Source organism: Schistocerca americana, chromosome X (genome assembly GCF_021461395.2).
Source record: "Schistocerca americana isolate TAMUIC-IGC-003095 chromosome X, iqSchAmer2.1, whole genome shotgun sequence".
NCBI lineage: Eukaryota > Metazoa > Arthropoda > Insecta > Orthoptera > Acrididae > Schistocerca > Schistocerca americana.
The window spans coordinates 419,252,844-419,270,461 of NC_060130.1; positions in this window are offsets into that span (position 1 = coordinate 419,252,844).

Genomic DNA, 17,618 nt, shown 5'->3' on the forward strand with positions numbered 1-17,618 from the left:
CGATCAGCTTAAAGAAAGATCAAAATGCAAACTGCGTCTTTTCTGGAACAAGTACACTCCTGGAAATTGAAATAAGAACACCGTGAATTCATTGTCCCAGGAAGGGGAAACTTTATTGACACATTCCTGGGGTCAGATACATCACATGATCACACTGACAGAACCACAGGCACATAGACACAGGCAACAGAGCATGCACACTAGTACAGTGCATATCCACCTTTCGCAGCAATGCGGGCTGCTATTCTCCCATGGAGACGATCGTAGAGATGCTGGATGTAGTCCTGTGGAACGGCTTGCCATGCCATTTAAACCTGGCGCCTCAGTTGGACCAGCGTTCATGCTGGACGTGCAGACCGCGTGAGACGACGCTTCATCCAGTCCCAAACATGCTCAATGGGGGACAGATCCGGAGATCTTGCTGGCCAGGGTAGTTGACTTACACCTGTTAGAGCACGTTGGGTGGCACGGGATACATGCGGACGTGCATTGTCCTGTTGGAACAGCAAGTTCCCTTGCCGGTCTAGGAATGGTAGAACGATGGGTTCGATGACGGTTTGGATGTACCGTGCACTATTCAGTGTCCCCTCGACGATCACCAGTGGTGTACGGCCAGTGTAGGAGATCGCTCCCCACACCATGATGCCGGGTGTTGGCCCTGTGTGCCTCGGTCGTATGCAGTCCTGATTGTGGCGCTCACCTGCACGGCGCCAAACACGCATACGACCATCATTGGCACCAAGGCAGAAGCGACTCTCATCGCTGAAGACGACACGTCTCCATTCGTCCCTCCATTCACGCCTGTCGCGACACCACTGGAGGCGGGCTGCACGATGTTGGGGCGTGAGCGGAAGACGGCCTAACGGTGTGCGGGACCGTAGCCCAGCTTCATGGAGACGGTTGCGAATGGTCCTCGCCGATACCCCAGGAGCAACAGTGTCCCTAATTTGCTGGGAAGTGGCGGTGCGGTCCCCTACGGCACTGCGTAGGATCCTACGGTCTTGGCGTGCATCCGTGCGTCGCTGCGGTCCGGTCCCAGGTCGACGGGCACGTGCACCTTCCGCCGACCACTGGCGACAACATCGATGTACTGTGGAGACCGCACGCCCCACGTGTTGAGCAATTCGGCGGTACGTCCACCCGGCCTCCCGCATGCCCACTATACGCCCTCGCTCAAAGTCCGTCAACGGCACATACGGTTCACGTCCACGCTGTCGCGGCATGCTACCAGTGTTAAAGACTGCGATGGAGCTCCGTATGCCACGGCAAACTCTCTGACACTGACGGCGGCGGTGCACAAATGCTGCGCAGCTAGCGCCATTCGACGGCCAACACCGCGGTTCCTGGTGTGTCCGCTGTGCCGTGCGTGTGATCATTGCTTGTACAGCCCTCTCGCAGTGTCCGGAGCAAGTATGGTGGGTCTGACACACCGGTATCAATGTGTTCTTTTTTCCATTTCCAGGAGTGTATTTACTCTAATACTAATCGCAATCGTCAAAAAACCCGATACACGCAATTTACAAGGAATCTCTTGTAACAACCGTCTCACCATTAGTGGGACGGGGACAGTATAAGATTTCGTAGTGTTTATCTGGAGGAAAAAGGGTTTTACGGCGGACTGTGATGTTTCATATAGAGAGTAATCATGTGCGTAAACAGAGCGGGATGACCATTTAGCGTAATGGATATGGTAGCAAAAGCATATCGCACGCACGGCCAAGGTAATTTCTACCTTGTAGCGCAGCGTGGCAGCGCCTGTACGCAAACTTCCCGCTTCACCGGCTACCACTTCGTGCCATTACACTTGTGATGCCCGCATCTCGTGGTCGTGCGGTAGCGTTCTCGCTTCCCACGCCCGGGTTCCCGGGTTCGATTCCCGGCGGGGTCTGGGATTTTCTATGCCTCGTGATGGCTGGGTGTTGTGTGCTGTCCTTAGGTTAGTTAGGTTTAAGTAGTTCTAAGTTCTAGGGGACTTATGACCACAGCAGTTGAGTCCCATTGTGCTCCGAGCCATTTTTGAACACTTGTGATGTGTATAACCTACACTAAACACTGTCGCACGTTAAAGGCGGTATAGAGCTTGCTCCGTCCTGCCGAAGACCCGCATCTCTCATAATGTCGCACACTATTGGGGAGTAGTCTTAAAAACGAGTGACTGAGAGATATTCTCTGCGGCACATTTTATTAGGTACAAAACTATAATGGGCTACATCATATTCGGTTCACACATCATCAAAACTCACTACACATGCGACTGTATACACTCCCAACAGCATTGTGTATGGCGCGCATCCGACGCACCAGTGCTTCAGTATCCATTGGCACGTTGGCAATGTGTTAGTGCATGTAATGGATTTCTTGTAGCTATCTTAAGTATACAACGTTACTGAAGTATGTGTTACCCTTAGTCTTTGCTTAAATAGACAGCGCGACAAAAAGAATTAAATCATGCTGAGGACACGGTAGATTTATTTTCAGTGTACTTTAATGTTGTAGTTCTCTGTGACAAATAGAACTTCCAAGAGAAAGCAATGATGTCGTTCGTGTTTAGTGTTGTTACCGGACCTGAGAAGGTATATAAATGGTGTGAACATCGTCACATGTTAAATACCCATATCAAATGTCACTACCACTGCGGGCTTTCGAATAAAAATCTGACCCTCAACTACGTACCCTCCGACTCAGAGTTGAAATATTAAAAGTTTTGGCTGGTTTTGTTGTCTAGCGGCTGGGATACGCAGCTGCCGTATTACAAGTCAAATACTGCTGAGTCTACAGTATACAATGTGAATATACACATGAATCGAATGGTCGAAGACTCCTATCACTCGGCAATTGCGAATTTTGAATGTAACATAGGAATTTATAAATGAAAGATTGCGATTAAATAAAATCTGCAGGTACTATTTTAACGAATTTAAGTGATGAGTACGATAGCAGAAATATCTTTAAGAATGCTATTTATTACTGTAAAACACTTATTGGTATCGATGGTCCAGCAATGAAATAAAGTCGAAAAACAGGGAAACAACAGATTCCTACTTCAAGTAATTAGTTATGAGCACATAGCTCGCTACATAATCACTTCTAAACGCATACTACGTCTTCACTGCAAAGCCTCGGAAATCTCACAAGTGCACAAGTCGGCACTACGAAATATTTCTGTCTCCCGCGACCACGTGCAAACTTCTTATCACTCTCCAAATATTTCCTGCGACCGTCCGTCGTGCCTTCCCGTCCTGAACCCCGTGTCCTCCTCCCCCACTTCCATCCCGTCTCTCCATTGACTTCGGTAGTCACCTACCGTTGTAACAAGCACTATGATTGACTAGAGCGCTCCCACCATGTCTCCACCCCAACGCACACTCACAAACACACTGAAACACATACGAAATACTGGATTTACATTTAAATAACTTGTAATTAAATAAATATTCCTACATCTGGACGATAAACATGCTCCAACACACATTATTAAATACATAAACAAATCAAATAAACATGTATCAAAGAAACAGAAACAAAAGTAGGCTAGTAGCCTAATGTCCTGTGCTTTCTAAAACACAGTAAATATTTGACCAATTTCTTCATGAATAGTATATATCAGATATAAACAAAAACATAGACGAATAAATATATTTATAAGCATGCTGCTACCATTTTTTCGAGTAACTGTGGAGTACTTATGGCCTGACGTGATCAGTAGTAATCAACCACTTTGACCTCCTATAACTCAAATACTGTTCAAGTTACATGCATGTAATTCAAACCAATTTAGGTTCACACTAACAGCTTTCTAAAGACACGTCGATCGACAAAATCGGATGAAGATTTTGGAAATTCGTTGCTGAGTGTTTCTTGTATAACTTACAGTCCAATATTAAACTTTAAACTAATAAAGATATTGAAAATCTGATTACACCATCAGAATCGTCTTGCAAATAATGGTAATGTACATGTTTCTTTTTAAGGCATCATGATTCATCTGGCTGTTATAAATTTTTACATGAACCGCAAAATGTCTGCTATGATGTTTTCACAATATCCGCCTTCTTTGGCAAACCCGGCATACAAATCTCCATCGACATAAAGCACAGTTCTCGACACAGCGTCAACATGGAATTCCCAGCCACGCGGTCAGCCTGGACCACGCGCTGGGGCTAACCCTCTTGCTCCGGCTAATGTTCGGCACCACGCGGTTGGTGGCGAGCCCCGGCTTGCCGAGCGGCCCGTGCTGCCACGCCAACTCCAAACTAAGAATATTTTTAGGGCTCCACAACTCGCTCGATACCTCACACCACCCATACTTACGTCGCACGGTCACAGCGACCTCGCAATCCAAACTCTCACTGACACTATCACAAAATGCAGTGTTACGGCGACGTCCTCCATTCTCCACAATTCTGCTCGTCATCTATTACAGCAGCATCTTCAAGACCTCATTGGTGAGAAGAGGCACTATAGGTCTCGTTGGTAAGCCTTTCGAGATCTTGAGGAACGAGGTCGCATGGGCAGATTAGGGCGTCGTATCAGACATCAACTCCAACTGGACAGAAAGTAACTGTGAGGCCAAACCCTGAAGCAGACCAAAACCAAGAAAAAATTTGGCAGATCGACGAAGCTCGGAAACATCCTCATGCAACCATTAGACGCCTGCAAGGATGATAGGGCCTAGTTTATGACCCTGCTGACAGTTTGGAGGCCACGACGAACTCCCCTGAACTTCAGTTTACTATGCCCAACACCTATGATGAGAAAAAAAGACGATAATAAGATAATGCTAATCAGTCTAATTTCAAGAGCACTGCGAGCCAATATCGCCACTTACTTTCATCTAGTCGCTTCTGGCCCTGCGTGCAAATTATCAAAAACCTAACTAACGAAAAGGTTCTAGGCCCAGCTAGTATTACTGTGTTAAAACCGAAGCATCTGCCACCGAGTTGCATCAATTTTCTCGCAAATATTTATAATGCCTACCTACATAAAATCTACTTCCCAAAATATTGGCAATTTACTAAGGTAATCATTTTACCCAAGCCAGGGAAAGGTCAACTACTGCTGCAAAAATACCGCCCGGTTTCTCTGTTAAGCTGTTTCGGAACTCGTATTGAAAACTCATTAACCATTTCCTCCCCAAATTCCTCTCATTAAGGAACATTATCATTCCACGGCAATTTGGCTTTATAAATCAACACAGCACCACCCACCAAGAAATTTCACTTGATGAACGCGTTTGCTCAGCCCGGGGATTCAAAGACAGCACAGGGGCAGTGTTTCTAGAAACAGAAAAAGCCTTCGATAGGGTTTGACATTGTGGTATTATCTATCAACTCACACAGTGCGACAGCCCTATGCACTTATCAAAATATTATCATTCATTTTGGCAAATAGGAAATCTTATAGCACCGTTTAGAGAAATAACAGTCAGTTGCTTCCAATAGAAGCTAGGGCTCTCCAGGTCTTCGTCAATGGGTCGATCCTGTATTCTCTTTTACTAATGGCATCCCACAACAGGCAGGAGAACATCTCTCTGTGTTTGCGGATTACATACCTACCTCCCAAAGCTGTTATGACCTCCAATTTATCCTCACAAATTTAGACAATTCCCTGAGGACTTTCAGCACTGAGATAATTTTTGTTTAAGTGTCATAAACGTTACGAAAACTCAAGCGATCATCTTTACCAATAGAATGATACCTCAAGATGTAACAGTAACTTTATCATGAACAGCCCTACCATATAAATTTAACGTTAAAAATGTCAGTCTAATGGCTAACTCCAGGCTTACATTCAAACACCTCATAGATTACATCTGCTAGAAGTCAGTCATCTTAAATATCAAGTACAGCCGCTCTTCAAAATTTATTTTCTTACCATCAAGAGGATACTTCCACTCTACAAGGTCTTTTTTCTTCCTACGCTGCATACCTCCAAAATCTAGTTTCTCCCAGCGGATACTAACTCCAAGAAAGTTCATCTTCTCTAAAACAAATTCATCCGAACTACAATAGACGCATCCAGTTATCTACCGAACTCAGTCATCCACGCTGATCTCCAGATTCCGAAAAGCCATGTCACTAGAATGAAATTTTCACTCTACAGCGGAGTGTGCGCTGATGTGAAACTTCCTGGCAGATTAAAACTGTGTGCCGGACCGAGACTCGAGCTCGGGACCTTTGCCTTTCGCGGCAAGTGCTCTACCGACTGAGCTACCGAAGCACGACTCACGTCCCGTCCTCACAGCTTTTAATTCCACCAGTACCTCGTCTCCTACCTTCCAAACTTTACAGAAGCTCTCCTGCGAACCTTGCAGAACTAGCACTCCTGAAAGAAATGATATTGCGGAGACATGGCTTAGCCACAGCCTGGGGGTTGTTTCTAGAATGAAATTTTCACTCTACAGCGGAGTGTGCGCTGATGTGAAACTTCCTGGCAGATGAAAACTGTGTGCCGGACCGAGACTCGAACTCGGGACCTTTGCCTTTCGCGGGCAAGTGCTCTACCGACTGAGCTACCGAAGCACGACTCACGTCCCGTCCTCGCAGCTTTTAATTCCACCAGTACCTCGTCTCCTACCTTCCAAACTTTACAGAAGCTCTCCTGCGAACCTTGCAGAACTAGCACTCCTGAAAGAAATGATATTGCGGAGACATGGCTTAGCCACAGCCAAGGGGTTGTTTCTAGAATGAAATTTTCACTCTACAGCGGAGTGTGCGCTGATGTGAAACTTCCTGGCAGATTAAAACTGTGTCCCGGACCGAGACTCGAACTCGGGACTCCGCTGTAGAGTGAAAATTTCATTCTAGAAACAACCCCCAGGGTCTGGCTAAGCCATGTCTCCGCAATATCCTTTCTTTCAGGAGTGCTAGTTCTGCAAGATTCGCAGGAGAGCTTCTGTAAAGTTTGGAAGGTAGGAGACGAGGTACTGGCGGAATTAAAGCTGTGAGGACGGGACGTGAGTCGTGCCTCGGTAGCTCAGTCGGTAGAGCACTTGCCCGCGAAAGGCAAGGGTGCCGAGTTCGAGTCTCGGTCCGGCACACGGTATTAATCTGCCAGGAAGTTTCACATCAGCGCACACTCCGCCGTAGAGTGATAATTTCATTCTAGAAACAACCCCCAGGCTGTGGCTAAGCCATGTCTGCGCAATATCCTTTCTTTCAGGAGTGCTAGTTCTGCAAGGTTCGCAGGAGAGCTTCTGCAAAGTTTGGAAGGTAGGAGACGAGGTACTGGCGGAATTAAAGGTGTGAGGACGGGACGTGAGTCGTGCTTCGGTAGCTCAGTCGGTAGAGCACTTGCCCGCGAAAGGCAAAGGTCCCGAGTTCGAGTCTCGGTCCGGCACACAGTTTTAATCTGCCAGGAAGTTTCACATCAGCGCACACTCCGCTGTAGAGTGAAAATTTCACTCTAGAAACAACCCCCAGGCTGTGGCTAAGCCATGTCTCCGCAATATCCTTTGTTCCAGGAGTGCTAGTTCTGCAAGGTTCGCAGGAGAGCTTCTGTAAAGTTTGGAAGGTAGGAGACGAGGTACTGGCGGAATTAAAGCTGTGAGGACGGGACGTGAGTCGTGCTTCGGTAGCTCAGACGGTAGAGCACTTGCCCGCGAAAGGCAAAGGTCTCGAGTTCGAGTCTCGGTCCGGCTCACAGTTTTAATCTGCCAAGAAGTTTCAGCCATGTCACTGTTCGGCAACAAGTCCGAAAATTCTAAGAGAAAGCTCTGTCCTCGTCCTATCAATTCAGTCGCTAGTTAGGTCAAATGCCATCCGATGCAGGCTTTAAATTCCCCAGGAAGGTCCTGGGCCGTCGATTTGTCGTCCAGCCTTCCCTTCGTCGACATCGTACCACCCATCCCACTCATCTCAGTTATCCACTGCTCCGAATTACCCGCATTTTGTAATGTTTAGACTCAGACATGGGGAATGAAACTCTGCCGTTCTGGTCCTGTGAGTACAATGGGTCTCGAACCCCTCACAACGCATTCTTGGCTTAACTAAAGCCAGTCTCACACGGAGAAAGGTTCGCCGCAAGATTGCGAGATGGCGTGCATGCCTGCCGGCTTGCAGCGAAAGGAGCCGGCTATCTTCCATGCCGAAGCTCTCCCACGGTGCAAGATCGGCAGCTAGTTGTGTTGCGATCGGTTGCATGTTGTATAGAACGAACATGGCTGCTTCAGGTGCAGATGTTCAGAGCAAACTGGCGTAATTAGCTGTTTTGGTGCTAAACGATGCAGAAACGCATGCTGATGAGAGAAGAAGAAAGAAAGAATGGACGAGAAACTGGATTAAGAGGAGAAACGCTGGAAAAGGTGTGCTCTCCATGCTTCATAAAGAGTTGAGGTTAGTTCGCATAACACCTGCTTTTGTTTGAAAAGTATCACCATTTCATTACTGTTTGACTTTATAAATATACAAATAATGACTGTTATATACGACTTTATTTCATAGGATAGAAGATCGTACATCCTTTGCAAATTTTATACGAATGAATGTATTGGTATTTGAAGAACTGCTTCGGATGGTTTCTCCTCTGATTCAGAAGAAAGACACGATGATGCGTCAGGCAATTCATCCCGGCGCCACTGATTTTCGATTATTTTACTTTGGCGTACTCCACTTTAAATTGAGTACGTAAATTGTGCATTTTGCTATAGCATTCCTTGCTCGTCGTATATGGTCGAACAAGACACACGGCACTTGCAACTCTTTCGAGTGCTTCTGCACGCAAGTGTTTATCATAATAGTTCGTGCTTTTCACGACGTACAGACACTGTTCTTCCCTATAAGTACATATCAATGCTTCAATCGCTTCCTTGGACCACTGCGGTGCCATTATTGAATAATTATAAGAACTTCCTACCGCACCTCACAACAGCAGAAAAGCGACTATCAACAAAGGCTTCCCGCCCAAGCTTTCCGCGTCTGACGTCTCAATCGAAACGTCTCATGACTGGCCAACGCAGGTAGAACGCAGCGACCCTTACAAGGAAAGTAGCACCGGACCTATCCTGGAAATCTTACAAGGTTCCCAGCAAGGAAGCCCGCTAGCAGATGACGGAGCCCGCAAGGTAGCCGTCGCGCGAGCCAGCAAGGAAACTTGTGAGACGGGCTTAAGGAGTTAAGAAATTTCTTTGATGGACATGGAGACGCCGTGTACTCATGTGATAGATGTGTTCAGCACGTGACAGAGTTCGACAGGGGCATCTCTCTGGGTCTTTATTTGGCTGGCATGTCGAATCGTGCATTATACAGTTGTTATGGATATTCAGTTGTGACAGTGACCTGACGCTGGACGTCATGGGAATGTGAGGGTAGACATACTCGTCGTCAAGGCTCCAGTCGACCATGTCCGACCGCAAAAAGTGAGCGTGGCTATATTGTGCATCAACCACATCAAAACTCTCTCAACTGCGAACAGGTTATGGACTCCTTGTAGCATTCTCTATCATACCACACCATCGATCGGTGACTAGTTGTTGTCGTAAGATAGAATTCCCGTAGCATGCGTAGGCAGCTTTTAACGTCACAACACAAACTACTGTGCTTGGAGTGATGCCGTGACCGGGAAACATACACTGCAGACGAATGGCGTTGCATCGTGTCCAGAAATAGACTGCAGTTATGTGCTATCCCGGATAACCATTTTTGGCGACTATTGTGATGATCTGGGGATAGGGCTCATTTTTACAGTGTGTAGGAGAGCCACTGCAGTGCTACACCTTACGTCACGGCGTGGGGAGACTTCAGGTATCACTTCCGGTCACGGCTGGTTATGGCTGAGGCAACTCTGACGACACGATGGTATATCACAGGCATCCTTCGTTCTCATGTGCTTCCTCTTCTGCGACTGTTTCGTGGTGTCATTCCTTCATCCAGACAGCACCTATCTACAAATGGTATGTGTCCCTATGAAGTGACCGTGTGAGTTGGAGATATTCCATGGCCCGCAAGGTCCACAGACCTGTACCCAATTGAAAATGTGTGCGTTCAGCAAGCACATCAACTTCGTCCCGGTGCCAGTATCTAGGATATCAGTGATCAGTTACAACCGCTGTAAGCTAGCTAGTCTCGGGAGAGGGTACAACGTCATTATAACAAGCTTCCCTAACGATTTAGAGCATGCATCTAGGCGAGAGGGGTGCAACGTCATCCTGATAAGTGTTCTCATACTGTCACGTTCTTTGCAGATTTTCTTCGATACTGTAATCAATGTGAAAGCATCACATACGCACTCAGCAAATGAAACTTCATTTCGTTTCCTCCTCCCCTCCCAGCTACTGACTACAACCAGTGCACCATGGATGACAACGCTCTGTGTGCGACAATTTGTATGGACCTTTCGTTTCATTAAGGTTAATCTATGTAGAGGGTTACATGTTTGTTTGGTGAAGACTAGCATTTTTAACACAAAAAAAGGTATGCGGCAATCTGTATACAGCTTTAGTTTCATTATGGTTAATCTATATACAGGATGATATGTTTCTTAAGTGGAGTGGTATATTTTAAGCACGAGAAAAATGTTAAGTTGATATAGATGAAGATGGATGTATCTTACATTTGTAAGCCAAAACCAGGTATTATTCCACAATAACTAATTCCAAAAAGTTTGTGCTAGCTAGTATTTTCTGAACAAACCAAATACGTGTATTTTTTTTCACTGTGTAGGCCGTATGAAGAAATTCCGTTATTGCTCCTGACCGAGATTCTTAGAAGAATTTCCAGCCCACCCATGATGATTTTAGCGTACAAAACCATTGTTCCACCGTAACTTGAGTGTTTTTCCACCGTCTGTAAAATTTACTAGGGAGGACTGTTAAGGGTAGTCGTTAGATCCATAGAAAGGAACACAAGCAAAATGCAAAAACGTACTAAAGATACTCATCCTATTCCTCTGGGAACACATTGGAAAGGCATTGAGTGGTTTAGTGGACAAATTATGAAACACATGTTCCTATAAGGCTCAAAAGACATATTACTTCCTAAAACACATACCCCGTGAAAATACAGCGAAGGTGAAGTTGAAATGTCTTCCATCTCACACCAGAACAGTAATTAGAACAAGAGGGTTGAAAAAGTGGTAGTGAAACTCCAAGTGTCCTTTGCCCCACACCGTAATGTGAATTTCGGATGTGTGTGTACATATAGATGAAGAAATTTTCAGATTCGTTATTTCGAGAGCATACCGAATGCAATATAGTAAATGTTTACATCTAATGAAAAATGGTTTCATTATCACTCATAAATATATATATCAACAGACAAGGTTATAATAAATGACTGAAGCAATTTTATGAATTCACTTCAGCTACATTAATTGGCATTTTGTCACAAAACTCACGACTTATGTAGAAAAACTCAAACAGTTTTGTGTTGTTGCTGCCGCACTTCAGATTTTCTGCCTCGCAAAAGCAGCAGTGAGCAGTTAGACAAGATAGCGATAGGCGCCGATAAACCGTATGTTATGCTTGAAATGTAATCACATTGGTCTTCCGTAACAGTTACAAGGCATTTCAGAACGAAGATCACAAAGGTCCACCAACTGCCAACTTCACTCGGCGTTGGTATGAGCAGTTTAATCCTTCATGGTGCTTCTGCAAAGAGAAATCAACGAGTCGGAATTCAGGGAGTGAAGAAACGGTTGATCGCATGCGGGCGAGTTTTGTATGTAGCCCACAGAAGTCGATGGAAAGAACAAACAGAGAGCTGAATGTACCAGAGCTGATCGTTTGGAATATCTTATGGAAATGAGTGAAGTTGAAGCTCTACCGCCTGAAACTGCTACAAGCCTTGACTCCTGATGACAAATTCAAACGCTTAGAATGTTTGGCGCAATTCCAACAGCTTATGGGAGAGAATAGTTTTCTTGAGAAACTCACATCCATTGATGAAGCAACATTTTTTGTCAATAACACACTGAACAGGCACTATGATCTGAGGGACAGAGAACCCACACGCTAGCATGCAGCATATTCGGCATTCGCCATAAATTAATGTATTCTGTGCAATCTTGCGGCTTTAAGATTACAGTCCCCGTTTTCGTCTGCTGAAAGACCCTCACTGGACTAGAGGAGATCGACAGCGTGGACTTCATCTAGCACAAGAATGGTTCTCGACCCCACTTCCTTTATGACTTTCGAGGATCAATAAACAGTAAATTGAGAGAAAGATGGATCGGTCTCGGTGGGACTGATGATCATAAATTCATGTCATGGCCTCCACTCTTTCTTGATCCAGCCCCATACAATATATTGATGTGGGGTTATGTGGAAGATTTACTGTTTACATGCTCTCTAACAACAATTCTACCAGAACTGCGGACAGAAATTATCAGTGTTTTTGAGCAGATTGATAGGTCCACGCTGCAGCGAACTTCGAAAGAACTTGATTATTGACTTGATATCTGCAGAATGAGCAGGGGGTATAGATGGACCAGCTGCAACATGTCAGAAAAAAAAACTCTTTCAGTTTTCCTGTGTGTGTGTGTAAAGCCCTGTGACAATATGTCAAATATTGTAGCTACAGCAAATCTGTGAAATGCTTCAGTCTTTTATAAAAACCTTGTACAGGCGATAACACAACGAGGGAATAGCTGTCGTGATGGATTATAGTAGGAAGTGTTTGTGGAGCAATACTGAAAATAGTACACGTATTAAATTATAAAAAGTGAAGAAATTATGAGGCGTTGTTTTCGTGTTCATAATAATATCGTGAATCCTCCAAGTGCAGAGCTGTTGTGACTTGAGGCTTGTGAGAAGAACTGCACTGTTTTTTGAAGAAATCATTTGAAGAAATGAGAGATGAGACCTCACATCCGTTCGCTCGTCGTACTGTGAATATTGGTTATACAATGATGCTGTCGCCGATACATTCCATCGGTGCACTCAGATTTTACAGAGAGGATGGGATTTGGTATTTGGTGTTTAAAGTAAGAAAAAATGTGTTTGTCTAGAATGTGTATGACAGTTCGTTATCTCTGTGAAATTGTCCTAATAGGGATCCTTCCTTTTTCTAGTCTAAAGTTTCTGAAACTTCTGTTCAAGAAAAACTTAATTTTTGTGCTGTAAATGATATAATTTGATTTATTTAATACTAACAAGAGTAAAGTAGCAATTAACATAATTTCCTGTAACAGAAATACTCATAAATTACACATATTGGTAAATATAATAATTTAATTCGTATGATTCCAAAAGGAAAACATGTGCGAAAGAACAGATACCATCTTAGTATATATATAGTTAAGGCTCACAGGCCACTTGACCATCTACTTATTCTGTGCGAATGCGCAAACAGTGCCCGAACTCTTACGGGAATCGGCAACGCGCCGCGAGTAACGAGTATAATGGGCGGGGGCACTACGAATGTAGTGCGGGACAATACGGTGAGAATGTAGGTTTCGCGGGAGGCGTGCCAGAGATAAATCCCTGCAGTCGCGCTACCCTCTGTGTCCTCTGTGGCTCGGATGGATGCCGGCACGGTAGTTCAGCGTGTTCGGTCAGAGGGTTAACAGCTATCTGTAATAAAAATAACTGAGTTAATCGATCATGAACGAACTTAAACGGATGTCTTTCGACGTCCGCCCCGAGCATACACAACGAATAATAGCCAATAAAATGAGATTAAAAAAAAAAAAAGGTGGATAGAGCGTCTGCCATGTAAGCAGGAAATCCCGGGTTAGAATCCAGGTCGGGGCACACATTTTCATCTGTCCCCGTTTACGTATGTCATTTCATTGTAAGTTACTTCTTTGCCTTGCCTGAGAAATAATTTTAATTTGCGAGTAAAGCAAGTCATAGACTTTAATGTTTCCTGAGCATTTTCATAGGTCGTTGAGCCTTATTGACTCGAGTTTATATCAACAAATAACTGAAGTTGTAGTTATCAGTCCGCTGTTAGCAGCGGTGGGGCAAGGTCGTCTTGCCTGTGTCCCCCTGTTAAAGCACCGCGCGCGCCAGTGTTAACTATTTTACCTTCCGCTGCGGCGAGTGTCACGCGTCCGTGTCTCGGCAGTGCCATGGCGCACTCGTATCTCAAGTCCACAATTTAGATCACATTTCAAGCGGACTACGCAATACCTCGAGCACTTGACATTGAACGTTTCATCCGGGAAGAACTTCATATTGCACCTCAAGACATCATTGGGATTCACTTTTCTATAACACAAAGTGTCGTCTACATAAAACTAATCAATGGAAAGGCGTGCACTGATGTTGTGTGCCGACACGCTCGTGGACTTAAATTTAAGCATTCTGATGGTCACATAGGAACTGTCACGATCGACCACGCTGGATTAGGCCTTCGCACTCTGAGGGTCTTCGAGCTGCCATTCGAAGTCCCGCCAGATGTTGTGATGACAGCTTTCAAACCGCACGGCAACGTGCTAAGCCACTTGGCTGAAAAGTGGCAAACGTCTTAAATGGAGTGCGACAAATTGAGATTGAACTGACGAAGCATGTGCCATCCTATTTAGTAATTGGCGGCTGCAGAGCAATTGTCATGTACGACGGACAACCGCGTACTTGCGCCGGCTGTGGCCAGGAAGGACATGTCCGATCGGCCTGCATTCAACGCCGACTGACTCAGACACCGGTTGGTGAAGTTCCATCCCCGGCGACGGCTACTTAACTCCCCATCACGTATGCAGCGGCCGCAACCGCAACAGCTCCTACCCAGGATCGTGACACCATATTGCAGTCAGTGGTCGATGACAGTGTGGCGGACAGCATATCCCCCTCTACAACGTCATCGGCAGACTTGCCTCAAGACGGTGATCAATTGTGCCACCAAGACGAGCCTAAAGAGAAGATGGAAGTAGAAACGGAAATTGTCCCGACCTCTGCCTTCCTACCAATGGAGACCGCATTAGATGATTGCCGCCCGCACTCAACATGTCCGGAAACAATTGTCCCCTCGAAAACGCAAGAAACGGCCCCATACGCCATCCGATGATTGCCTGCTTCGGTTGTGTGACCCGGACGAACATCCGGCGTCGGACGACACTCAGGTCTCTATCACCACAACTCACCCTTCCCATCACGATGCTACGGTGGATACAATTTCTGAGCCTCGGTCTGACAACATCACTTCTGCTACTGAACATGCGCGCAAGCTCTCTACTGACAGCACTAATCAACAATTAACAATTGCTGCATCTGATTCTTGGGCGGATGATGTCGAGGATGAGCCACAGCACCAGGAGGATGCCGAAGGCGGAGATGCTCCCCCGGCTGTACCCAGCACCAACCAACTACAGTGACTACGGCTGTATCGTCAGCCTCTGTGGTGCCGCCCCTGCCGCCCACACCTGGCCTCCGACACAACCCAGTTGCAGACCTGGCTGACGAAACATACCGTCTAGCGACGATTAACATCAACAACATACGTGCCCGACATAAACTAGCGATGCTACAGGATCTACTCAAAGCAGCAGACATCGACATTGCGCTCCTTCAAGAGGTGTATGTCGCAGACTTCAAGGAACCCTATGGCTACAAGACGTGGGTCTCACATGCGTCTGCCAATGGCAGTGGTGTGGCGATCCTCCTCCGTGAAGGTATATCCGCAGATTACGTCGAGTATCTCCCGGACGCCAGAGGCATGGCTCTTACTATCCAAGGAGTCAAACTTATTAGCATCTATGCACCGTCAGGATCTGGTCGGCGTCGCGAACGATCCACCTTTTTCGCTCATACAATCACGCCCCTTTTTATGGGCCCTCAGGACGCCTTGATAATCGGAGGGGACTTCAACTGTAGCGAAGCACCTAAAGATCAGTTACCACATCATTCTCCCTGCGCAGAACGTACGACAATTATAAATAATCTTCAATTGGTGGACTCGTGGGAACATGTTTGTGGCGATCGGCCCGGATTTACTCACTACATCAGCCATTCCTCCAGCCGCATCGACCGGATTTACATCTCGCGCTCCATAGCTGTGGGGACAAGAGCTACCGAAGTTTGGCCCACAGCTTTTTCTGACCACAAGGCCTACATCTGCGCTATTACCCTCGGCCGCCAGAAGGTATGGCACATCCGTGGTCCTTGGAAGTTGAACGTCGCCCATCTAGCCTCTCAGGAATGCCGCCGCCTTATAGAGAACACGTGGGACTCTTGTAGCCGCCGGAGTAGCACCTACCGGTCTACACTGTCGTGGTGGTTACTCTGCGCCAAACCAGCCCTCCGGAAGACCTTGATAGGCTACGGCCGAGATGTTGCAGCATGGAAGAGACATACCATGGACTTTTCCTACAGCATCTTAAGGGAATGTACAACACTGCCGTACTCACCTGCACGGCAGTTGACGGTGAACCGTGCCAAGGCACAGATCATCAGATTAACACGTTACCACCTTGAGGATGCGATCGTCAGAGCTCGCACTCAAGACATAGTGGCCCAGGAGGGACCATTCATGTACCATGTCATTGCAGAACGACGGCGCCGACGCAGGACACTGATCCAAGCTATCACGACGGAAGACGGACGACGCCTTGATACCCAGCGCGACATAGGAAACGCCCTTCATGCTCACTACACTAGGCTGTACTCGGAACATCGAAATCCTACAGAGGTGATCGCCGAAGTCTCTCAACTCACTCATGGCACGATCTCTCCGACAACGGCAGCGGATTTGACTGCAGATATAACGGAGGAGGAAATCATTGAAGCAATACAGGCTGGGGCTGCTCATAGGTCCACGGGACCTGATGGTCTTCCTCTGGAATTTTACCGGACATATCAACAATTGCTGGCACCAGCGTGGACTGACATTTACCGCGATCTTATGTCTCCCACGACGCAGATCACTGGGGCTTTCCTAGAAGGACTGATTGTGGCCATACACAAACCACGAGGCGGATCGAGGATCAGTGACTATCGGCCCTTGACCTTAGTCAACAGTGACTTGAAGATTTTCACCCGGCTTCTGGCGGCACGCCTAAGGCGATCAGTACGATGTGTTGAGTCGCAGGACCAGGCATCGTTAGGTGGTGACCATAATATTCGCACTGCATTGTGCCGATACAGAGATATGATCGCTCTAGCCAAAGCTCGCCAACTGCCAGGAGTTTTGGCCTCACTTGACTTTAGCCAGGCCTTTGACAGAGTCGACCACACATTTTTGATGGAGGTACTGCGACACATGGGGTATCCGGACGTCATAGTTAATGTACTGATGCGTCTCCTACGCGGCGCGACGTCCAAGGTGTTATATAATGGCCGTCTCACGCCGTCGATACAGATCCAGCGATCGGTGCGACAAGGCTGCCCTCTTTCGGCGATATTGTACGCCCTCGTCTTGGAACCACTCCTCTGCGGCCTCCGACAACGCATGACTGGGATGTCCCTTGATGGACACACTTTTTGCTGCACTGCCTATGCGGATGATCTGGTACTACTTCTTCGCAATAGTGACGATGTTCGTGCAGCACTGGCGTGGGTGGCGACCTACGGCGCGGCATCGGGGAGCCATCTCAATCTCCACAAATCACACGCCCTGTCTGCAGGCAGACGCCTACCCGACGAGAGCGTCGCACCGCTACGAATCAGTGACACAATTGGCATTGATTTCACATCTGACATGAAGCGTTCAACAGCCCTTAACTACAGGCGTTTATTGAATCAGATG